General features: G+C 40.4%; 1 protein-coding gene across 1 annotated transcript in view; it reads right to left on the reverse strand.

Annotated features, from left to right (window-relative positions):
- cntfr (ciliary neurotrophic factor receptor) overlaps positions 1 to 3128 on the reverse strand; it is a 213631-nt gene extending 210503 nt beyond the window's left edge. The window contains exon 1 of the mRNA XM_006795592.3: positions 2914 to 3128. The gene's annotated coding sequence lies outside the window, so the exon portion shown is untranslated. The remainder of the gene's footprint in view (positions 1 to 2913) is intronic.
- Between the last annotated feature and the right edge of the window lie 22573 nt (positions 3129 to 25701).

Consider the following 25701-nt stretch of genomic DNA (forward strand, 5'->3'; position numbering starts at 1 on the left):
CAGTAACATTCTTATTTACACTGCCAGAAGTACGGGTACTGAGGGTGCTGCACCCGTAAGTTTTATTATATATTCTGTTAGTTTTTAAAATTCTATCATTTTCAGTTAAGTAAGTTTAGAGATTCTTCTGTTATTTAGATTCAGTGATGTCCCTGCCCACATTGTGGTCACCACCCTTTGAAACAAGGGCAAATATACACAAAACCTGGCTATGCAAACTGGAATTTTAGACTTCTTACTGAATTCTTGAAAGAAAAAAAACCCCACAGCAAAACCAAGCAAATTCTCAAAATCATCGCTGCTAAAGCACTCACAATGAGAACCCATGTATCTTGGCTCTGTCTTTGCTGGCAAGAGTTAGGCTAACATATATTAAGCTAACAACTCGATTTTAATGGCATGGTGAAAAGTTTTAGAAACTTGAAACTAAAAAAGCATACTTTTGGAGTATCTCTTGGAGTATCAAAAGGTATGACCAGTTTTTCACATTCTGCTAATATACAGTCAGCATTAATGATAAATAGCATGTTATTAAGTGTTAGTTGATTATCTCATGCCCCTGACTTTCCAGAGAATGTAATGTTCCTCTGATCGTCAAAATAGTTTGTAAATGTGGCTTTCTGAACAGCCTGGGGAGAGCTGCCATTGGCTGTTGCTGTTATTTGAGGAACTGTGGTATCCTTGTTATCCGCTCATCATTGATTTTGCAAAGAAAGGGTGACCCAACTCATAGTGACATCTCCACAGCACCTCCTACAAGAAGCACATTCTCACGGTTGTTCTGATTTATACCCACTCTCTATCTACCTATCTTTTCCTTGCTTGATTTTTTTTCCCTATCAGCCTTTCTATTTGCACACCCTCCTATTCCCCCTCCACCTCCTATCACTCCCTCCTACTCCACCACCAACAAGGCATGAAAACGGCGCTCCATTAGGAGTGCCTGGGCTAAGCCCAGTCAGACACATACTGCTTTGATCAGCCGTGAGCTGGGCTAAACACCCCACTAAACTCCCAGTCTGAGAAAGGGGGTATTGGGGGGAGAGCAAAACTAGCAAACGTTAGTTAGAGATGGGACCGGGAAGATCAAAACAAAGAAATGAGGTGAAAATGATGACAGGATAAAAGAGAAATGTACTCAAACATGCTAGGAAGAACTCATTTTTCCCAAGCTGCCCATGTATGTCCCCCCATCCCTTTTGTCTTCTGTCATATTTTCTTTCACATCTCTTTTTTATCACTTGTTTATCTCTGGCATGCCATCCTCCCCCCCCCCCCCCCCCCCCCCCCCGTACAGGCAGCCTCCTAAATATATTGCTAACAATTTCAGGTGTACAGCTCATACAAGTTAAGGAAGGTTTGAATTAATTCCTGAGGTAGCATAATTGGTACAGAGAAGATGGTATATTAGAAGCCCCCTCAACAAAGTGTGTTTCTTTTGTTATTAAAAAAAATATTTCGTACCCACTTCTGCACTTGTGCATGCACACTGACACGCACAAACAAACACACACGTTGTGGAAGAGGAAAAAAGGAAGGCAGGAAGACAAGCCCAGTGACAGACGATACGTAGAGACCAGACCTCCATAACTGACAGCAGTTTAAAAAAAGAAAAAAGAAAAAAAGAAAAGCCAGAGCTTTCAACATTCAGACAGGCAGATACTAAACCAGCAGCAGCAAAAGAACAAAAACCTTCGGTCTTTTGCTCCCAAGGAGTGAAGAGAAAAGGGATTTCCGCTCAGTGCTAATCAATCAGGTTGTGATAATGGCTCCCATGCCTAGCTGTCGACTGGAAGGGTCAAGGCATCCCGTGACCCAGCACCCAGGGCTCAGGGGCCAAAGCCCCTCTCAAAATAGCACCCCAGGACAGACTCCCTGGGCTAATTGTCCAAGCCAGTGTCAGCCTTTTCAATGCCCCCCCTTCTACTTTCGCCTTCATTCCTCTGTCTTTCTTCTCACTTTCCCTCCCCTCTTTCCCTCCTCACAACTCTGCGATCCTCTCTCTTTCTATGCAACTAAGGAGTCTACTAAGTATGCCAGCATATACCAGCGTGGGGGAGAGAAATGAGACAGAAAGCAAGGAGCTGAATGGAAGACCTTTTAGAACTGAAGCGACACAGATGAATCAAGGGAGCTGTGTACACGGGAAAAAGTTAATGAAATAACAGAGACAGAAAAAGACAGTGAAGAGGGAGAGCGTGTCAAAGAAATATCAGCGGCTGCAACAGAAATGAGCGGGAGGGAAGTGAGAAGGGAGGATGAAAGATGGAGGGGGGCAGTAGGACAGAGAGGGACAGAGGGATACAAAGAGAGTGGGACAGAGGCGATACGAAGAAGGGGAGGCTTTAAAACAGTCCCCTTTCTCCCAACACATCACTCATATCACTGGAGTGCAGTGACAGGTCTATCTACTTCCATCTGCATATCAATAGGTTTCTATTAATCATAGCCAGAGCAGCGTGTGTCGCAGAGAATCTGCTCAACATCAGTAGACTGACCATCACAATGCAGCTGGCATGCAAGAAATAAAAAGAAAGAAATGACAAAGACACACACACTCACACACACACAGAGCGCAAGAGTCCGAAACAAACCCCACTCCAGCTCCGCGCAATGGCATTCCTCTCATTCCAAGTGCATGCTGCTAATTAACAGCATTAGATCCCACAGACAGAGGGAGAGATTGATGGAGAGGTATTCCAGTGTTGCACTAGAACCACATCTGTGCTCTCTTCTGTCGTTTCTGGCTGCTCTTCCGTTCTTATTTATTTACTTGTCCCCCCCCCCTCAAAGCACCTTCTATCAAGTCCCTCTCCCTTTCACAGTCACTGTCACATCCCGGTCAGACAACGCTGAAGAAGAGCAAAGTCCGCAAATGTGAATAACATATGACAATCAAAATTGGTTACTCACTGGGAACCTTTTTCTTTTTCTGTATTTCTTTTTTTCAGAGCTGTCAATCGTTATCCTCTTCTCCACTGTAGTAAGGGGAGTGTGTCTATCCTGGCGAGTGTGTGGTGTCAGTCCACTAGAGGAAAGTTGCCGTCTGCGTGCGTGAGCATGTGTGTGTGTGCGCGCGCGTGCGTGAAGAGAGGAAGAGAGAGAACGGGTGCGTATGTCTCTGTGTCTCGCACTGCTCTGACTGAGCGAGCCGAGGCTGTTTTAAACAGGCTGCTCTCCCCATGTGACCAGCCCAGGCACAGGCAGGAATACATTACTGAGATACACACGCTCTCTCTCTCTCTCTCTCTCGCTCCCTCTGCCCATACACACACCGTGTCCACAGTGCACCCCCTAGCCACCACTCAGGGTAATGTTAGGAAAAGCCCTCACACACAGCATGTGCACGCCCACACAGACACAGTATATATGTCCATACGTATGTGTATCAAATATGTATGAATATTGTTTTGATGCACTTTGGACAAAAATCTCCATACTCTATTTTCTTTTTTAATTTCACATATTATATATAAATATATATACATATATATAGTTGTTTTTCCAAGTGACTATAAAACTTTTCTTTTCCTGAAGTCTTGGTGGTTTCTTCACACCTGGAAGCACTGACCTTTTCAGTAATGGAAACCTTTTAAAGCTGACCTTCTGTTCTGAAGCTGATTCAACTGCACCACAGCTACTACACCTTAAGGGACAACAATGGAAAACACAACAGATGAAGTGCTTTGAGTGAAATATAGTAGCTACGAAGAAGTGCATTATCAAAAAGCCAAATATAACTTTAAAAGTTTAAACCTTTCATGTGACGGTATGACTTTGGAAGAAGATAGATTATTCTCTTTAAAAATGCAGGTAGTACAGTATTCAGACTGCAGATATACCAGCAGATATCCAATGAGTTCCTGAAAGGATTTATCTTTAATGTTCCACTTCAAGTGGCAAACTTCTGTTCTTGAGAACCTTTGACTGAAATAAATCTTTTCCACAAGGAGCAATGTTCCAGGCTGAAAAATGAAACCAATGTGGAAGTGTCAAAAACAGCTCCCTAAATGGTTACTGTAAGTGGGCTCCAAAAGTCAGCCAATCCCTAATTATTTCCAGGGACAAATGCTATACTTCACATTGGAAACAAATATATTTATAAACAGATACAAAAACAAACAAACAGGGGGAAAACACTGTAGCTATAGGCTCAATATTAACTACTTTAAAATATTTTTTAAAAATCTGGCTAAACAGTTGAATGCCCGATGATCATCCAAAGCCTTATTTTTGACATTTTTAAAAATTATGCTTTTGAAGATAAATTTAATTATTATATCAATTTATTTATTTTTCTAATCACTCAAAATTGTATTGAACTGTGACTCCATAATAGGGTTTGGGGGATATGTTCGAATAATTCAGCTGGCCATTTTTAGTTCAACAACCAGCAACTGACAATTTGTGCATCTTATGAAATAAATGAACTGCGACTGAAATTAAACAAACACATACAAGTGAGTAAACAGGTGATAATATGATGGGATGGGATCTATGAAAGAAGCAGCAACATATAGAAAGGAAGAAATGAATAGCTCTGGAAGCTGTAAGACATTAGAAAGTAGACTTCAACATGGGTGCTTTGTGCTACAGTATTAAATATCCACCAAACAGTACCAGATGTCTACAGTACTACATGGACTGGTTTTACTAATGGTAATCTCTGTGTGCAATTCATTATATGTAACAAGAGCTTCATATCTGATGCTCACTTTAAAAAGATGAAGACAATCTTCTTTTCAGAGACTTTTTAACAGAAATGATTTATTATAAATCTCTGCAGGTATTGCCAACCTCAAATATTACATTTTGCATTTCAGCAGCAAAAACAACAAACTTCGCTGGCTGTAAACAAAATTTAAAAAACAAAAAAAACAAACAAAATGTGTGCATAGAGGTGCCATTAAGGGTAACTTCATTCTTCTGTGGTGTTAGACTGTTTCATTTGCTTTTGTCTCTTCATATAATCTCAGACTGACTTGATGGCATTAAAACAAAATTGGGCCTTTCTGGAGGCCATACGTCTCTGGGGTCCACACCATCTGCTGCTGAACTCTTTGTTCTTTTTGTCGCTGAAGATAGTTCTTTCGACTTTGGTTGTCAGATGCTTTGCAGCTGGTACTTGAAGTGGAAATAAGGATTGACTAGGGGGCCTACATCCCAAATTCCAGCATCTATACTTTCAGAAATGCTTCACCAAGCTTTTCCTTGGAATAATGCAACTGGATGACTTTGTTTACATATCTACTACATGTCAATCAGTCATGTTCAAAGTTAGATAACAAAAAGTAATTCGGATTTCAATTTTGTGAATGAAAAGTTTCTATAGTTGTATATAAAGACTGAACAAGATGATGGGAAAATAAAGAAATGAATAAGAAGTAAAAACATTCATACTTAAGTTGAATTACTCTTTTGTGTGATTTCTGTTCTTTTGATCCCCAACACAATTTTGCCTAGAGGAAAAGCCCATGGAGTGTCTGATTTCAACAGTGAACATCAACATATCATGATAAGCTTCACCTGACAGACAAATGCTTTAACTCATACTCAATATTGGATGCATTCACAGCTCCACTCTGTGATTCAAAGACTGATGGAAGGCATTAAATAAAAGTTTCCAATGTCAGGGTCCATTTAGAGCAACTAGGCCAGATAGTCTCTGCAGGCACATTTCTAAATATCAGCCACACTTGTGTTATATTTGGGACTGCAAATCAGGTTAAATGTTACTTTCCACATTTCCCGTGGAAAATCACAGTCAGAATTTATTTGGTGAAAGTCAAGATAAGGTATGGATCATCAACCTCCTGACTACTTACAGGGACGAAATATGCCCACTAGTCTCCCACCTTTGACAGTAACCATCTTCTTATTTTATTTCTTTTATTTCTTTTCTCTGTGCTATGTTTGAACCTATAAATATGAATTCCTTCATGTAGACAGGATCAACAAGAAAGGAGGTGGGGTGGCACTTTACATTGATAAAAACCTAAAGTACGAAAGAATGGGAAGAATAATGACTGTTATTGATGGAGTGATGGAATGTTTATCAGTGGAAATAAGTATGGAAAAAAGGAAAAACCTAATTGTCAGTTGTATATATAGAACACCAGGATCTAAGATTGAGATATTTAAGGATAATATGGAGGACTTATTTACAAATATAAATCAGAAAAGAATGTTTATTTGTGGGGACTTTAATATTGACTTATTGAATCCAAATCATAATAAGAGTACAGAAAAATTATTGATTCCATGTACAGCATGGGTTTATTTCCACTGATAACAAGACCGACCAGAATAACATCTCATTGTGCAACTCTATTAGATAATATATTTACAAATATAAGCAAATATAAGCCCCTGGCTGGAGACATGCAGGGCCAGCGGGTGCGGAAGCCCCTGGCTGGAGACAGGCCGGGCCAGCGGGCGCGGAAACCCCTGGCTGAAGAGCAGGAGAGCTCACAGCTGGCTCTGGGTGCTGTGGCTGCAGGTCTGGGAACTGAACAGGGTGGCGGATGAGTGACTGGACCAGAGACTGATCAGGAGATTGGGCAACGGGCAATTGGACTACAGGGTACTGGATGACAGACTGAACTGACTGGACGGGCGACTGGACAGGGGGCGACTGGGCTGACTGGACAGGGGGCGACTGGACTGACTGGACAGGGGGCGACTGGACTGGAGGACAGGAGACTGTACTGGAGGACAGGAGACTGGACTGACTGCAGGACAGGAGACTGCAGGACAGGAGACTGCAGGACAGGAGGGGACTGAACTACAGGAGACTGCAGGACAGGAGGGGACTGAACTACAGGGGACTGGAGGGCAGGAGGAGACTGAACAGCAGGTGAGTGAACTGAATGGAGTGGAGATGCTAAGGGATGAACAGAGGTAGGCGAGGCTGACGACGGAGCTGAGGTTGGTGTGGCTAATGGCTGAGCTACAGACTGAGCTAGCGAAGGGGATAGAGCTACAGCCTGGGCTAGCAAAGCTGGTGCCTGAGCAGGGGACAGGTCAGCTAATCTAACTAGGGACAGTGCGAGGGCGTGAAAGGCTGGGTCAGGAGGTGGACGAAGTGGTGAAGTAGCAGGTGGACCGGTTAGCTCTTCCAGGCCTCTAGGGAGGTCAGGCTGGGTTCTGGCTGCCGGACACCAGTCACCCCCACCCGAGAAACAGAAGCGGGTGTGGAGGTAGACTGGGTCGCAGCTGCCCTCCTCCTGGGAGCTGGCACTGGTGTGGGTGTAGACTGGGCCCTAGCCATCTGAGGAGGTGAAACGGCTGAAGGGGAAGGCCGAATCTGGGCCGCCGTGCTGGTGGGAAATGGCTGAGTAATGAGTGTGGAAATAGTGACTGGGTGTGTGATACTGGCAGGTTTATCGGGGATTGTTCTGGTTTTTCTGCCACCACTATTTACAGTCTTTAACTGAACAGTCTTTGGGGGAGCAGAGCAGAAAAACTCTTCCCAGTCCACATCCTCGTCTAGGAGGGAAACTCCCCATGAATCAAAGATGAGTCTATTAGTTATTTTAGGCAAAGAATCAAATGAGGAGGGTGGAAAACAGTCACTGGAACTCACCACCGGGAGTTGCTGAAAATAGTCCATGTTATGGCGGCGTGTGCGCCGCTTTTTCCGGGAAGAGGAAGCGGGCGGGGTACACAGCCGAGCCTCTGGCACGGGAGCCTCTGTTGAGCTGAGGTGGGAGGCGGAGCCCCTGTGCCATGGCGAGGTTGAAGGTCCGGTGAATGAGGCAGGTGGCGTGTGAGCGAGGAGCGGACCCGCGAGAGAGGGAGCCGCCGAAGTGCGGCGCGAAACGCCCATTCTCCGCGGTAAATGCTCCGGTGCATGGGAGGTAGCAGGTGGGTGAACGCGGCGTCTCCGAGGCCCGCCCAGAGCCAAGCGAGTACCCTCGAAGACCTGCTCTTGCTCCGCGAAGAGCCGCTGTCTCTCCTTAAGCTTTTCCGCCCACAAGGAGAGCGCTGCCTCCTGCCGCTCAAAAAGGTCCGAGTCTGCTGGTGTATAAATGATGACACTGGACGCAGCGTGTTCGGGTGATGTTTTCCAACTTTACTCGTAACCCGGAAGCGCCCCCCACGCACAGCCTTATGGGAACAGTAGTCTACCGCTACACCTCCTCCTTTTAGCGAAAGACATACTTCATAATGACTCAAACAGCTCACTAGAACAGAAATGGGGAGCATCATGAAATGTGAAAATTATACACATCCCTCATTTGTTCACTTACATTTAAACGAAACACATTATTGTAAACATCTCTAACAGCTTAACCCATCTTTGAATAGGGCATGAATGGATAACTTCAGAGAATTACACATTCAGTCTTTCAGGAGGTCTCACCACTCGACCAGATCTGGTAATAGTCCCTGTTGGTCTGAGGTGGCTCCTATTTCTCCTCAGAAAACCCCTGTCTGTCTCTACCACATAGGATCTGGGAGCACTGGCAGGTCCAACTACTGCTCCAGTACTTCCTTCAGTGGTAATCCACACTTTCTGTCCCGACGATAGTTCCGGAAGCGGTCTGACTCTATGTCTCTGGTTGTAGTGTTTTGCCTGCTCACGCCTCCCCTCCTCATCTTTTTTGCGAAAAGCCTGTAGGTCAGGCCACTTTGGCACCAGCTTTGCCACAGCTTGTGGCAGCGTGGTCCGCAGGTGTCTCCCCATAAGCAACTGCGCCGGTGAGTGCCCATGTTCCAGTGGGGTGGCCCTGTATGCTAGCAGTGCTCTGGTGTAGTCACAGTCCTTTTTCCACAACTCTTTAATAGTACAAACAGCGCGTTCTGCCTCCCCGTTGGCTTGGGGGTACCTAGGGCTGCTCGTTTCATGTGTGAACTGGTACTATTTGGCAAAGTGCTTGAACTGTTCTGATGAAAATTGCGGCCTGTTATCCGATACCACAGTCTCGGCAACACCATGTCTTGCAAAGGTTTCTTTTACAGCATTAATAGTGACCTCTGCAGTTGTGTGTCTCAGTTCAGCTATCTCAATGTACCTTGAGAAAAAATCAATAATCAGCAGGAAGTGTTTCTTTGACCACTCGAACAGATCCATGCCGACTTTTTGTCATGGGCAGTCGGGAACAGGAGTTGCCAGCATTGGTGCACGGCACTGTAACCTATGTTTTTGACATGTTTCGCACCTGTCTACCATTTGACGTATTTGGGTTGAGATGCCCGGCCACCACACCGACTCTTTTGCTCTGGCCCTGCATTTTGAAATGCCCTGGTGGCCTTCATGCAAACGTGACAAAACCTCCGCTCTCATTTGAGGTGGTATCACAAGTCTCTCCCCTTTCATGAGAAGACCATGGACTAGATTGAAGTCCATTCTGTATTGCCAGTACCCCTTTAACTCTGGATCTAGTTTACCTTTTTCTGGCCAGCCTGTCCCACATTGATACACCACTTTTCTACACAGGTCATCCATTTCCTGCGCCAACTTAATCTCCTCCAGCCTTTTATCTGTTGCTGGGACATGGGAAACTACACTGTCCACGAAAACCTCCACCTCTTTTTCCAGCTGAAGATCCCCAGCAGAAAGAGGCTCCGCCAGCGGTGCTCGTGAGAGAGCATCAGCAGTGACGAGGTTCTTAACTGGAACATGGACAATGGTGAAAGTAAAGCGCAGCAGCCTGAGGCGGAATCTCAGGATGTGTGGAGGCAGGTCGTCCAGGCCTCTTGTGCTCAGAAGAGGGACCAGGGGTTTGTGATCTGTGATTAGAGTGAACTGTAAGCCCATGAGGTAAGATGACAGTCGTTCACACGCCCACGTTACAGCGAGCGCCTCCTTTTCTATCTGCGCGTAGCGTTTCTCTGTGTCTGTGAGACCTCTTAAGATATATGTGACCGGTCGCCAGGAGTTGTCAGACTGTTTCTGAGTGAGAACAGCCCCGATACCGTATGGCGATGCATCTGCAGCGACTCGTGTATCTGCTGAGTTGGAGTACTGAGCGAGCACTTCTGGAGAGCTTAATATCCCTTTTAGTCTCCTAAACGCTGTTTCCTATGGCTCCGCCCATATCCACTCGTTTCTGTCTTTTAGCAGTTCCTTTAATGGTGTGGTGATTGTGGCTAGTTGTGGCATAAACTTGGCAAGATAGTTGGCCATGCCCATGAGACAGCGCACATCTTCCACACTCTGAGGCTGTGGGAGCTGCTGGATTGCTGTTATCTTGTTGGGATCAGCCTCAATGCCTTTTGCTGACACTTTGTGTCCCACAAAGATTATTTGACTTTTAGCAAACTCACACTTCTCATTCAGAGTGAGACCCTCCTTCTGAAACATTTGGAGCACACAGTGCAACCTCTGGTCGTGCTCCTGCCTGTCTCTGCCATATACAAGCACATCATCGGCATGACAAATAACCCCTTCAAAATCTTCTAGCATCTGTGACATTCGCCTTTGGAAATGTTCCAGCGCCGATGCAATGCCAAAAGGAAGGCGGTTGAACTGAAACCTTCCAAAAGGCGTGATGAAGGTAGTGAGTTGCCTTGACTCTGGCGTGAGCGGAATTTGCCAGAATCCAGACCGGGCGTCGAGCTTTGTGAACACTTTAGCATCTTTCATCATCGCTAGTGTTTGATCTACTGCTGGGAGGATATGTCTTTCTCTTTTGACTACTGTGTTCAGGGGTGTGAGGTCCACACATATTCTGGGGGGCTTTCCTGCTGGTCTGGGGACCACTACCATGCCAGAACACCACTCTGTAGGCTCAGTGACTTTGGAGATAACACCCATTTCTTCCATTCTGTGCAGCTCATTTCTCACTGCATCTCTGAGGGGAAGAGGAACGCGTCTTGGGGCAGATAGGGCTATTGGTACAGCTCCTTGCTCTATCTCAATGTGATAAGGCTCCCTCAGCATGCCTAAACCTTTAAAAACGTCTGGGTATGCTGCCCTGAAATCTGTCACCGATTCTGTTACTGTGCTTACTCTGTACACAAGACCCAGAGCCTCACACGCTGGCCTGCTTAGCAGTGGCTGTACTAGACCTGACACAAGGTAGACGTCTTGAGAAACACTGCGCCCTTTCACTGCTAGCTGTGCCTCGAAGCAGCCTTTAACATTGAGTGGGTTACTGCCCGGCCCTAGTAACTTCTTTCTGGGTCTCTGCAGCTTACCATCTCTGTCTGGACTGTACAAACCCTCTGGAATAGATGTAACATCCGCCCCTGTGTCAAGTTTAAAATATACATTTTTCCCATTTAACTTGACCTTTTGCACCCAGGGCTGTGACCTCCCAGTCTCTACTTCACCCAAGAACACACAATCCTCGCTGTCTGCATCTTTCTGATTTTCTGTCACTTCGCGTAGCGCTGTAGCTTCACTACTGCGACAGACCGCAGCAAAGTGCCCTTTTTTCTGACATTTTCGACACTATACCTCTTTGGCTGGACATTCTTTCCATGAGTGTTTGTTCTTGCGACCACAGCGGCCACATTCCTTTCCACTTTGCTTGATTGGCTTTTGTTCTTTCTTCTGCCACGTCTGCATTTTCCCACGTGTTGTATTTGTCCATATTGTGTCCATGTTCAGTGTTTTCTCCACTGCCGCGCTGCTGTGAAGTATTGATTGTTGTTTCTTTACCGTTTCGCTCTGCCTAACTTTCTCAATGGCTTTAGCAAGAGTCAACTCTGAGTCCATTTGCAGCAGCTCGGACAGTCTTTTGTCTTTTATGCCAACTACAATTCTGTCCCTTATGAGTTCGTCTTTGAGTGCTCCAAATGCACAATTTTCTGCAAGTTTGTGCACAGCAGTGATGAACGACTCTGTACTTTCCCCATCCTGTTGCCGTCTGGAGTTAAACTGTGCTCTTTCAAAAATTACATTATGTTTTCCTACGTAATGTTTGTCAAATGCCTCTTTGACAGTTGCATATTTCTTTTTATCTGCATCGCACAGTGGTAAAACTGCCAAAACATTATCAGCAGCGTCTCCCATAGCATACAGGAGTGCATTAACTTGATACTCGTCTGATTTGTTATCAAGAGCGGTTGCAATGCGAAATCTTTTGAACCTTCTGATCCACTTTGGCCATTCGGCAGGATGAGAAAAGTCAAATGTTTCTGTACCGTGGTCGCCATCGTGACGTGTGGATCCCTGGCTTCCTCGCGTTCAGAATCCAAGCTTTCTGGTGAGCCAACCTCGTCTCCTCCCTCCGACATGTGAGGCTCGTGCTCGACCGCGCGCGCGCCTGCGCCCTGTTGCTAGTGCCGGTCACAGCCTCGGCCGCGCTTCACCTGCATGCCGGTCTTGTTCGGGTTACCGATGCGAAAACTTCTCTCGCAGTCAACTGCACCGTACTGTACTCGAAAAAAAAACAACAACAAAAAACTAAGGAGACTGCCGTTCGCACTTCTGACACCACGTATAAATGATGACACTGGACGCAGCGTGTTCGGGTGATGTTTTCCAACTTTACTCGTAACCCGGAAGCTCCCCCCACGCACAGCCTTATGGGAACAGTAGTCTACCGCTACAGCTGCGTTCACAACGCGGGGTCGTGTCATTCTGTCAGGAGTGTTGTGTGTGGAGGCGAGGAAGTGACCCAAAAGCAGGACTCGTGGATAGTGAAGAACTGAAGACGGTTTATTATGAATTGTGGATGAACAGGGCAGGAACGAAGGACTGACTGACTGGCTGACTGACTGACTGACTGACTGGCTGGCTGGCTGGCTGACTGACTGACTGAACTGAACTGAACTGAACTGAACTGAACTGAACTGAACTGAAACCATCAACATCAATGACACGACAGTGGAGTAGAAACAAAAGACTTAAATACACAGACTGATGAGGATGATAATGAGAGACCGGTGAGTACACAGCTGAACATAATCTGGCTAATGACACAAGACGAGCTGACACAGGAAAAGCAGGAAGTGAGAACATGGAAGTGGCAAAATAAACTGAACATGAACAAAACTGAAAGCACTGGGTCAACGACCCAGGAACCCTGGCAACAACGATGGACATAAGATTATTTACAAAAGAATAAGAACAGAGAAGACATTAAATTGTCTTAGAAATGAGCTTTTAAAGCAAGATTGGAATATTGTATATGAACAAACAGAAGTTAATAAAGCTTACGAAGGATTTTTAAAAACATTTAACACATTACTTAATAAAAACTGCTCAGTAATTGAAATCAATAGGAAACACAACTATGCAGGAAGACCATGGATGACTAAAGGACTACAAATTGCCAGCAAAAAAAAGAATACCCTATATCGAGAATTCATAAAAAAGAGAACAATAGAAACTGAAAGGAAGTATAAAACTTACAAAAATAAATTAACTAATATAATGAGATCCTGTAAAAGAGAGTATTACATTAAAAGGTTAGAACACAATAAAGATAACACAAGAGATATCTGGAATGTATTAAACAGTATAATCAAAAATGAATCGAGGAATAATGATTACCCTGGGTACTTTATAGAAGGGACAAGAAGTATTAATAACATGGAAGAGATAGTAAATGGCTTTAATGAATTCTTCGTAAACATAGGGCCAAAACTGGCAGAAGAAATAAAGGTTGATGGAATAGAAAGGGACACTGGTGAAAATATTGAAAGGAATAGTAGCTCAATGTTTTTAAGAGCAGTGGAAGAGAAAGAGATTTATGACATAGTTAGAGGACTTAAGAACAAAACCAGTACAGACTGGAATGATATTGATATGGTAACAGTAAAGACAGTTATTGATGGTATTGTAAAACCATTAAATTATATATTCAACTTGTTGTTTCAAAAAGGAGTTTTTCCACAAAAAATGAAAGTTGCTAAAGTTATTCCCATTTACAAAACCAGTGAAAGGCATCATTTTACAAACTATAGACCAGTGTCAATACTCTCCCAGTTCTCTAAGATACTGGAAAAACTTTTCATAAAAAGATTTGACAGTTTTGTGGAAAAATATGAATTAATGACAGATAGTCAGTATGGGTTCAGAAGCAACAGATCAACAGCTTTGGCATTGATAGATTTAATGGAAAAGATAACGGAATGTATGGATAATAAGAGGTATGCGCTCGGCGTTTTCTTAGATCTAAAGAAGGCATTTGATACTGTTAATCATGAAATTCTATTAAAAAAACTGGAAAAGTACGGGTTTAGGGGAGTGGTTTTGGAATGGTTAAAAAGCTATGTAGGGAATAGGCAACAATATGTACAAATAAAGGAATATAAATCTAATTTGATGGATATAGCTTGTGGAGTACCTCAAGGTTCAGTACTGGGTCCAAAAATGTTTATTATGTACTTAAATGATATCTGCAGAGTATCGGAGATTTTAAAGTTTGTAATACTTGCAGATGACACAAATATACTGTGTTCAGGTGTGGAATTGCCACAGGTTTTGGAGATGATCACACAGGAATTAACGATATTAAAGAAGTGGTTTGATATAAATAAATTATCATTGAATCTAGATAAAACCAAATTTATGTTGTTTGGAAACCAAAAGAAAAACATCAAAGTAGAAATATGTGTGGACAATGTATATTTAGAAAGAGTAAATGAAATAAAATTTCTTGGGGTGATCATTGACCACAAGCTCTGTTGGAAGCCACATATTACTTATGTTCGGGGGAAACTGGCATGGGGGAAAGCAAAGCATATGTTGGCACTGCACATTTTATACTGTGCTTTACTACTGCCATATATGAGCTACTGTGTAGAGGTCTGGGGAAACACATACAAAAGTAACACACAAACAATAACTATAATACAGAAAATGGCCATTAGATTTAATAAATAATGTGGGGTACGGGGACCATACAAATGCACTCTTTGTCAAAATGCAAGCTATTCAATTCCAAGACTTGGTGAAGCTTAAAACAGCGCAAATAATGTATAAAGTAAGAAATAAATTGCTTCCAAAAGAAATCTGTAAATTGTTCATAGAAAGAGAAGGTGGGTATAACTTAAGAGGGAAATGGAATTTAAAAATACAAAGTGCTAGAACAACTTTAAGAACGATGTCTATCTCAATTGCAGGAGTTAAATTATGGAACAGTCTAACAGAAGTAATAAAAGAAAGTAAAAACATAAAACCGTTTAAAGTAAAATATAAAAACCTAATTTTAAATAAGTATAAGAATGAAGAAAACGGGGTTAACCCAGGACGGTAATGTTGCTGGTAATGGTGTTGTGGTTCTTTTTTGGGGGGTTTTGTTTTGGTTTGTTTGTTTTTCCATAACTTGTGTATCTGCAAATATACACATTCTGTATTTTTCATATGAAAGAAACTATACTGTGGTGGGGCTTGCTAATTTCTTGTTTTTGATTTATGTATGTTTTGTTTTGTTTTGCTTTACTTTTGTTTCATATGTTGTTTGTTTAATTTAAGACAAAAAAAATTAAATGAATGAGAGGTAAAACTTGAGGGGGTAGGGACAAATAAGTAAATACTTCTGCCTACTCCTTTTCAAACAAATAATGGAATGATATTTTGTAATGATTGTGAAGGCACATGTTTGAAATGTTTGAAATAAAAATGAACTGAACTGAACTGAACTGAACCTTAAGGAAACAGACCCATATATAAACTTAGCAGAAAAAGTAAGTTAACTTTTGTTTAGTTGAGAATTTTTGACACTTCTTCTGGAAGTACATTTGTTAGGTCAGGCACTGATGCTGGACTAGAAGGCCTTGGCTAACTGTCTCTGTTCTCATTCATCCCAGAGGTGTTCTATTGAGTTGATGTAAGGACTCTTTGCAGGTCAGTCAAGTTATTCCACACCAAACCCACTCACCCATGTCCTTATGGGTCTTTCTTTGTGTACTGGTGCACAGTCATGTTGGAACAGGAAGGGCCATCCCCAAACTGTTCCCACAAAGTTGGGAGCATGACATTGCTTAAAATGTCTCAATATGCTGGAGTATTAGAGTTCTATGTCTCTACCATTTTTCCATTAACAACTCTACAACAAGCTGCTTGTGACTGGTGTTTACAAGAGTGTCAATAACTTGTCTCTGGGCATGAGTGAATGGGGCTTAGCCAATTAATTTCATAGTGACTGCTAGCATCTTCCAGTAAGAAGCTGGCTACCAACTTTCTCTAGTACCTTTCGTTGCCAGATGGTCACAGACTGGTCTCTAGGCCTGTGCGAGTGATGTTTTAGGCCCAGATTAGTCTCCATGTCCACAAGCCTGTTAGGGTCCACTTCAACCTAAAAAGAAGTCAAAGGAACCTCAACAGGATCATTACAAACAATAGGAAAACTATTTGGTCAGGTCCAGTGATCAATAAGGACATCCTCCCCACCAATACTAATACTATAGAATACTAATTGACTACTTGACATGTGATCATCGCTAGTGAATTCCAAACAATGTTAAGCAGAATAAAGCATACCCATCCCTTCTTTGTCAAAAATGATAGATTTCAGCTGAATGCTAATCTTACCCTTTTTCCACAAATGTCACTATAAAAGGTTTATACCAAAATTAAATGGATAATTCTTATTCACAGAGTATGCTGAATAATGTCCCTGGGACTATTATGAAGAAATTTTCCCTCTGAAATTCAATAACGTGAGATACAGGTCATGAGTTTATTCTCTTCCATGCACTAATCCTACCCAGAGATAACAAAGTAAAATGAATGTTTTAAGCAAAACTGATTCAGTCATTTCTTTGTAACGCTTTAATTCTCAGCAGATGCCAAACTCTGCCTCGGGCTCGGTATCTCATTGAATATTATCATGTTAATGAAAGCACTGTGAATGTGCGTAAAAAATACATGGAAATAATTACCTAAAAATATTCCTATTAAAAGGTTTTTGTTTGAAGGAAGAATATGGCAGAAACCTGCACAAAAGTGTAGTCCTGCAAATCGACTGCTAGCACAAGTCCAAATGTAAACCAGTAGTTCTTAAAACGTCTGGTTTAAATTTCTTAAAGAATGCCTTAAAGAATGCTATTTACTGGTTTACTGCTTTTTGTTTGTTTGTTTGTTTTTAACTGGTTTGGCTTGCAGCTGATTTAGAATAGGAATGAATAAAACTATACATCCATGTGACAGAATGCATAAATGTAATATGAATTTGTTTCTTAATAATGTGGATATTGTGGTATTATATAGGGTATTATGTTAGCTCAGGAGGTTCTGATGGCAGGAGGTTGGTATTAAATAACAATTTAATTTAAATTAAAAAAAAAACTTAAAAATGACTTCTCTTCTTGCTAGACATTTATTCACTAATAGCTTAACACACACACACACACACACACACACACACACACACAGAGAGAGAGGAAGTGGCACATGAATCAGAGGAAAAATGCAGCCACACAAAAAACACAAATAACAACCAGCTTATGAGACTGATATTTTAATTTTTACCCTGGATCTAGCAATAAATTTTAAATGTAAACCATGGATTTTCTACACAAATTGATAACCGTCTGTCTGGAGCCTGGAGCTGACCTGGTGGTATACCATCAATTATTAGTGCTTTTAAACTAAGGAAACTGATGCTTGCCTCCCCCATTGGTACAGTGACAACAGTGAAGGCAAACCAAAAATCCTTTTTACTTAGCCTTAGCAGCACATTAATGAACTGGTACCAGAGCAAGCCTGAAGCTCTGTCTATGTAACTTAAAGTGGTCACATCTACTGCTTTTATTGTGTTCCTTGTTTGTCATGGCTAGGAATCACATTAGCAATTTAATATGGTTTTTAAATTAGCTTGAATCATGTAATAGGACTTTGTGGTTGGCAAAGTCAGCATGTAATATAAGACCTTCAAATAAATGTTACTTCTTGAAAGAAAGAAAGAAAATTCCATGTTTTGTTTCAGTATCTTGTTATTACTCAAGAATGTGCAGGGATTGTTTATGTGCCTTACTTTTATGACTGCGTGTGATACAAAAAACATGTACAAAGATTAGGCTGAGTGTACAGGTGCAGTTGGATTTTCTTTGGTGAGACAGGAAGATATATTGATGATGGTGTGAGTATGTGTTTGTATGAGAGAAAAAACAAGAAATTGAATGATTAATATTCAGTGTTTATCAGTTAGTTGAGGTCAGGGAGATGGATTCCTCCTTATTGGCAGAACAGCAACAATATGCCTTTGGGCCCTGCAGCACTTGATTCCTGGAATCAGAAACAGCATCTGGCCAACAATCCGCCATCAGTGCTAAGCCAATATTTATTTGCTCTGATAAGATGACCACAAAATGTCATTGTTTGCCATGCAGCGTATGGTTGAGTTGCCTGTTGGATTGTTTGCTTTCCCAAAATCAGAACTCTTTAGCAATGATATCACTGCAGGCTATGCTGGTGTCACAGTGTTAAATATCTGTCCACATCTTCTTATCGACTTACTTAAGTTAGACCACTGACACAATCCAGTGAAAAGGATATATAATATATACAGAGTAGATACAGTTTATCTATCTATCTATCTATCTATCTATCTATCTATCTATCTATCTGAGTGATCAGTGGTTTTCCATGAAGCAAGCAATCTGTCTCCTTGCATTCTGTTCCATAAGGCTCTCATTTTAGCAACTCGGCAAGGAAAGCCTTTATGATAGAGAAGGGACATTAGTTTCCATCATATCTGGTATAATAGAACAAGCAAGATGAACAGGTGTGGGTGTACGAGAGATCATTTGCTTAACCAGCTGTTTTGCTAATATGTGGTTTTGATTTTTACCTCAGCTGTAAAAGGTTGATGGGGTGTTGCCAGGCGGGCAGGTGGGCAGTTGGGTGATGTGGACACCAAATTCGGGAATACAAGTTCAAATCTCAGCAAACTAGACCTACATAGATCAAGGTTTTTTTTTTAATATTGGTCATTAGTACTTTTTATTTTTTAAATCTATTAATGGGGGCATCAAAAGCAATTCTGGGGATACCTTTTTCTGCAGAGTAATTGCTATTAATTTTAAGCAAAATGTACAATTTGGTAATAATACAGTTTTATATATAGTTAGGTATTTGTATATAAGTTTATAAGTTTAGGTTTATATAAGTTTAATTAAAAAAAACATTTCTATGTGTCTACAGTACTCTCTCTGTGTCAGGTTACATTTGTCAAACAAAAATATTATAGTCTTACAGAAGTAACCACAGCTCTAATAAACCTGTTTTTGCACAATCAAAAGTAGCATTAATAATGTCACCTACTACTTACCTTTTTAATAAATACATTTAATGTGTCTCTTCATTATTCCTTGACTTTTCCTTGAAATAGGATTTTCTAGGTTAATCTGTCTTTTCACGCTCAGTCGCTGTCTTCTACTTTGCATTCCTGTCATTTTTTCTTTACCCTGTTGTTTTTCTTTATCTGTGCTCCTCAGCCCTTTCTTCATCACCCTCTTCTTCCCTCCTTGTTGTTACTTTCCCACCTTTGTATTTAAATTTCTCTCTCTTTCTTTGCCCTCATTTTGCATCCTTTTCACTCTGTCTTCTGACAAAAGGGATACATTCCATGTCTTTTCTGATGGCAATATTGTAAAAACATAAAAGGTTGAAGGTGTCAGTTATGCTTTCCTAATGCTTTTATGTGTTCACTTATATCAATGGTAGATAACTGACAAACTCAATAATTATCACAGATAACAGAACAAAAGTACCTTTAAAATTAAAAATTTGTGTGATCATTTTTTCTGCCTTTATAGTAAAATAAGCAACAAAGAGTTCCTATTAAAAGAATCCTGAATAGTGTCATTTTGAAGTACTCTATAATAACAACATTTTAATGCCAATTCTGATTTCATTCTTATCCTTAAACTGCAGATTTTAAGTCTCTTGCCAATCTTATACAAATATAATTTTAACAATTCAACATCATACAGTTTTACCAAGAGTTCAATCAACATCTCATGTGCACTTACACTAAATACATTGCAAAACTATACTATTGTTATTCCAGTAATGCCATTTATTCTTACTGTTTTCATGGAGTTAAGATTACATGTCCAAATCTTGATCATACCCATATTTCCTGGTTGAGCATGTGATGTGGGTATCATAATTCTAGCACTAACCTTTAAGACAGAATTTAACAAAAAACAAAAACCCAACTTACACTGGTCTACATTCATAGATGAACAAGAAAACACATCAAATTCAATTTGATAAATGTATTCTCTTCATTTGTTTTTGTCAGGCTCTTTATTTTCCTATTTTGAAAGACTGTTGCTTGACACACTTATCAAACAGTACTTTTTTACAGTTATGAACCAATAACTGTTTCAGTAACTTGTTATATCACATTCAATAAATGTGATATAACTTTCTAGTTTTGGGGCCTTGTGCCTACTCCGATCAACTGTGGAGAATTTTTCTAATAATCAGTGCTGACATGTTCAAAAGGCCACATGCAGTAGCACTGCTAATTTTACACCAGCCTCATGCTAACTGGATTAAGTATAGTTTTTGATTGCCTTCACTGTGTGCCTTTTTTAAACCGTCTTTATATCCAGCGTGATTTGATTCCAATTCAAATGTCATCAGTAAGGTTCATAACAAAGAGGATTTACATGCAATCAAGTTGTTTCTCTTCCAACAGCACCAGTCAAATGGATCACATCAATGTTTGAAAATTGCCAGCAATTTAGCACAGTCATAAGCATATCAGTAAGGTGAAGCATGAAAAAATTAATGCCACATGACAGTGTATCAACACCCTATGATGTCCCTTTTAAAATAGGAAGAATCATGGGCAGATGACTTTGCAAAAGACATTTGTGCTTAAGTCAAGCTTGATCTGAGTGACAGAAATGCTGAAGCCTTCATCTGACTACTATTCAAGTATTTTTGTATACAATAATCTGCTTGATTACCAAGATAGTTGCTGCGAAAAAAAAGTCATCCTGTATTTGATTTAATTTTTTTCCAAAATGTTTGGCTATGAATCCTTAGAGGCAAATTACAGCTGGAATAGAGCTACTATCATTTTGAAGTAAAGTATTTATGTCAGTTGAATCACTTTACCAACGTTATACGTGGAGCCTTAAAATAATGAGCATGCCACATGCCTACTATTGTAATTTTCCTGTAGTGTTACTAAATACATTTAAATATAGATAGCTGTTAATAACATATTAACTTTACCTACTTATGATTGTTAACATCATTTTGACTCATCCTACAACATCAGCAGTAATGGCAAATAAACAATTTCCTGATGAAGTTGTTAATTTTCATCTAAGATTTGACAAAACACGTTTTGTGAGATCAATTTCGTTACAGATTGTAAATCTAAAATATACATTTGAATAAACTAATAAAAAAGTGTGCAACAAATAACATAACAGCACATCTAAAAAATGTAATAATTACATGAAAAGAACTTCATGAACTGATTGTCTTCATTTGATAACTGATCTCACAGCTGGTTACACAAATGTAAAACACACCAGTGGTAAAGAACTATTAAACACACATGAACATTAGATCTTTAATAAGCAAACCCATGAGGTGGAAAACCTAGAGTAGTTAGAAGTCTATGGAAGAATGTTATATACCAAGAAGTACGAGCTTGTGACTCTAATTAATCAAATTGTTGGTGTATTTATTCACAATATACTTTTCATGCTATGCTATACTATACTTGCATGATAGAACTAAAAAAAAACATCTTGTTTTGAATCACAAGTTTAAAAAGGATGAATTATATAATCCCCATACCTGCCACCACTACATGTTTTATTAGCCCTAAATGCTTAACATGCCAACAGGAAGAGGGCTCACTGAACTTGAAACAAAATAAAGAAGAAGATTAGTCCAGAGTGTGTGGCTGGCAACATGCTCTGTTTGTCAGTTTCAATTATCCATAACACTCTTTAATCCTTATTACAATTAAAATTACAATTTGAAAAAAAAAGAAAAGAAAAAGCAAAGAATAGGAGGAATGCTTGGTAAGCACTGGCCTATCACACTGTCAACACTTCAAGTTTCAGTCTGAGGACATACAATAAAATAATGTGTACAATAGCTGGAGGAATCATCTTTGAATATAAAATACTCAATGCATATGCAATAACTATTAGTGGCATAATGTTGGATAAATAAGGGTACATCGATTTCACAAACATAGTAATTGGATAAGGATGATTGCATTAGCATAATTTAAATAGCAAAGCAATCACTGCATAATTCATTTTCATCATGTTATCAGACGTTGATAACTAATGTGATGTAGAAACAGCGAGTACTTTACTTTTATTTTCTGATAAGCTTTCTTTTCAACACGTGATTCTTATATGCTGCTTGTGTAGCTTGGGTTTTGCTGGAAAATGTGCATTGCTTACATACTGCTTAAATTACAGAGTTTGGACAAAAAGCTTATATTTACCTTTGAAACCTTTTTTAAAGTAAAATATGATCATTCTGATTCAATCAGAATGATCATATTTTACTTTAAATTTGTTAGCTTTCTCAACCCTCCATCTACAAATGTGTTATCTAGACCTTTGTTAAAACCAGTCGATTTCCTGTTCCTGTTCTTTATCAGCAATAGGGTACTTAATTCCAAAGTTAAAAGACATACTTTCTCATTTACCTCACATAGCATATGACTATTCACATACTTTAGGCTTTAAATGCCCAAACTTTGACTTCTGTCAAATAACATTTCACACTCACTAAATTGGTCCCGCTGAGTTCTATGGGATTATTTTTCTGAATTTTAAATTTGTAAATTCTTTGAATGGAGTTATTCGACTAATTATTGTAAAGTGTACCTTTTTCTGATTGCACAAAATAATAAGTTAGAATGCAACCCAAACAAAACATTCATAATAGTGATAATAATTATAGAATCTTTGAACTGATTATCTAAAAAAATGCAAAAAATGAAGTCACGTTATTAAGCTGTGAAAAAAGAGCACAGTGTTATCGTACATCGAACCAAAGACCATCTGCTTCAAACCTTTCTTGCTCTTGTAAACTCTCATAGTTTCAGGCCTAAGTAAGTGTCTGGTTTCTATATTTATCCCAGATGAATATCAGTTTGTGTTCTCTCTAAGCCAGCTCACAGTTCAATATCCTGCTGTGTGTTAAGGGGCAAAAGAGAGACACAGAAGAACAATGACAGAGAAACGCTAGACATACATTTTGCATCAAGATATGCACACATGCAGCCCCTACAGCTCCTTACAAATGCACAAAGCCACACAATGAAATACTCCAGAGACATGCAGTTGAAATACCTAAAGGAAAAAAATAACCCTTTTATTAGAGCACGGAAGATAAAAACAGGATGGGAAAAAAATCTTAAATGCATAAAAAAACCCATAGTCAACCACTTCTTCAGAGCTTCACACATGCCAGGGTGGGAGCTTGGCTGCTGGGGGTATGTGTCAAAGCGAGGCCCCTGTTTGAGGAGATGTAGGCCTCAGACAGAGATGAAACGAAGCCTAACCTCAATGCTGAGCCTTGTGGTCTTCTGCCTCATCCCGTCTGTGTGAATTTGTGTGTGTGTTAACACATCCGTCATGTCTTATGCATGTGTAGGTCCATATGCATATTGTATACTGATACTTTTGTGTGGGTATTTGAATGAGTCAGCCTGCATGTATGTCTGTGGATTCTTTAAATATATGGGTGTGTGTGTGAGACAGAGACAGACAGAGAGAGAGAATCATCATGCATAAGCATTGTGTGTCCTGCTCACCACAGTTTACTCCCTCAGATCCCTCAGCCCCAGTTCTGTGGCCCAGATTTCATTAGCTGCCCTTTGGCTTCCCCTCCACCATCTGAATCTAATCCTTTGGCTTCCTTTGACATGGAGCTGACTAATGAACGTCAATATTTTGGTTAGAGTGACCAGGATGTAAAGAGAGAGAGGCACAAGAGTGATGAAATAAGTTTGTGTATGAGTGTTACTATTTTTCCCATATAGAGTCTTGGGTGGGCCACAAAGGCATATTAACATCAACTAAAATATACTTTAAAGCTAAAAAAAAAGTTTAAAATGTACTTTTAATTACCTGTCGTAGAGATGAGAGCAACCATAGCTATGTAACAAAAGAAATGCCTTCATCTTATTTTGAATGTTAATTTTCTGCTAACCAGCTAGCCTCAGCCATTCCCATCTCATATTTCCCCACCGTCTGTGGCAGTCCTGAATATATTCTGAAGATTGTCCTTGTTCTACTCTTCTGAAGACCTGAGATGAGCAGCAAGGCCATTCAAGCTGCAAAGCAGCACAAGGAGTAGTGGCAGCTCCATTCCAGCATGGAGTCCTTACATGGGACCAGGAACTGACTGGGGACACCTAAATTCTTTAAGAAATCATATGTGCCCTTCCTTTGGAACAAATATGAATGCACTCATGTGTATGTGTGTGGGTGTATGTATGCAAATGGGAAAAGACTTGAGAAGTGTTATTATGTAAACAGCAGCATAATTCATGCAGGGTAAACCAGTTTGATGAACTGAAACTAAAACAACTCTGCGGAAAAGGCGGTATGATTAGGCAACAAAGCTTTGTTAAAATAAGTGACAAACCACAACTCTAGTTTTTGGCACTTAAGTTTGGGATCCCTAGACCTTATCTACTAACCTAATTTACACAGCCTTTCTTATATTTTTGTGGAAAAGTGGGTATTTAACTGATTAGACTGGTGTAAAAATTGTTTGGTTGACAAATCATATATAACTGCTAGAAAGTATGTTTTTTTCTTGTTTAAATTTTACATCAACAGCGGTTGGTTGGCCTTTATTGAAGTAATTATAATTCTTAAAAATAGAACTACTTCAAGATTTCTGTCACTTCGTTTGCGCGCAGCACCTCCGTTCCTGTATCCTTGTGATGTATTAATATAGCTTTGGGACAAATTCAGAACAATTGTCAAAACAACTCTCCCTTTGAATCCAAAAGGTCAGCATTGTTGTCATGGGTGAATTATGATACTATATATGCAGAAAAAATATGTGTCAGTTGACACGTATGCTTGTGTCGGGGCGACAGTGGCTCAGGGGGTTGGGAAGCGTATCTGTAAACGGAAGGTCGCCGGTTCGATCCCCGGGCTCTCTGTCCTGGTCGTTGTGTCCTTGGGCAAGACACTTTACCCTACTGGTGTTGGCCAGAGGGGCCGATGGCACGATATGGCAGCCTCGCTTCTGTCAGTCTGCCCCAGGGCAGCTGTGGCTACAACCATAGCTTGCCTCCACCAGTGTGTGAATGCAAGAGTGAATGAATAGTGGCATTGTAAAGTGCTTTGGGTGCCTTGAAAAGCACTATATAAATCCAATCCATTATTATTAACAAAAACTTTTTTGAGTTATTGTTGAAATGCGAGTAAGCATAAAAACTAGGGAGATGTGTTTTGTTTTTTTGTTTTTAATATACCCAGTGACTATAGTCAGTGAAGATGATTCTCGTTTTTTTAGAAACTCCTTCAGAATCACTCAGTTATACACTTTTCACACCTGGGAGCTACCAAGTACAACCACAGTATTATACTCTTTCTGTCTCTGAGTGGCTCCACTTGGAGCACTTAGGGATTCAGCAACACCCTCAAAAGCAGCTCGGTGTTAAAATGAAGGAAGAAAGCATCTACTCTCCCCTTATTTTCTGTCCTTATTTGGAGATTTCCTTGGTCACTTGAGATATTACAAACTGCGCCCCATTTTTTTTTTTCAAGAAATCTGTTTCTCAACTTTTTTAAAAATCCAATATATCCAACACATTTCTGTGTCTATCATCT

Source organism: Neolamprologus brichardi, chromosome 7, assembly GCF_056152115.1.
Source record: "Neolamprologus brichardi isolate AB-2024 chromosome 7, ASM5615211v1, whole genome shotgun sequence".
Lineage (NCBI taxonomy): Eukaryota > Metazoa > Chordata > Actinopteri > Cichliformes > Cichlidae > Neolamprologus > Neolamprologus brichardi.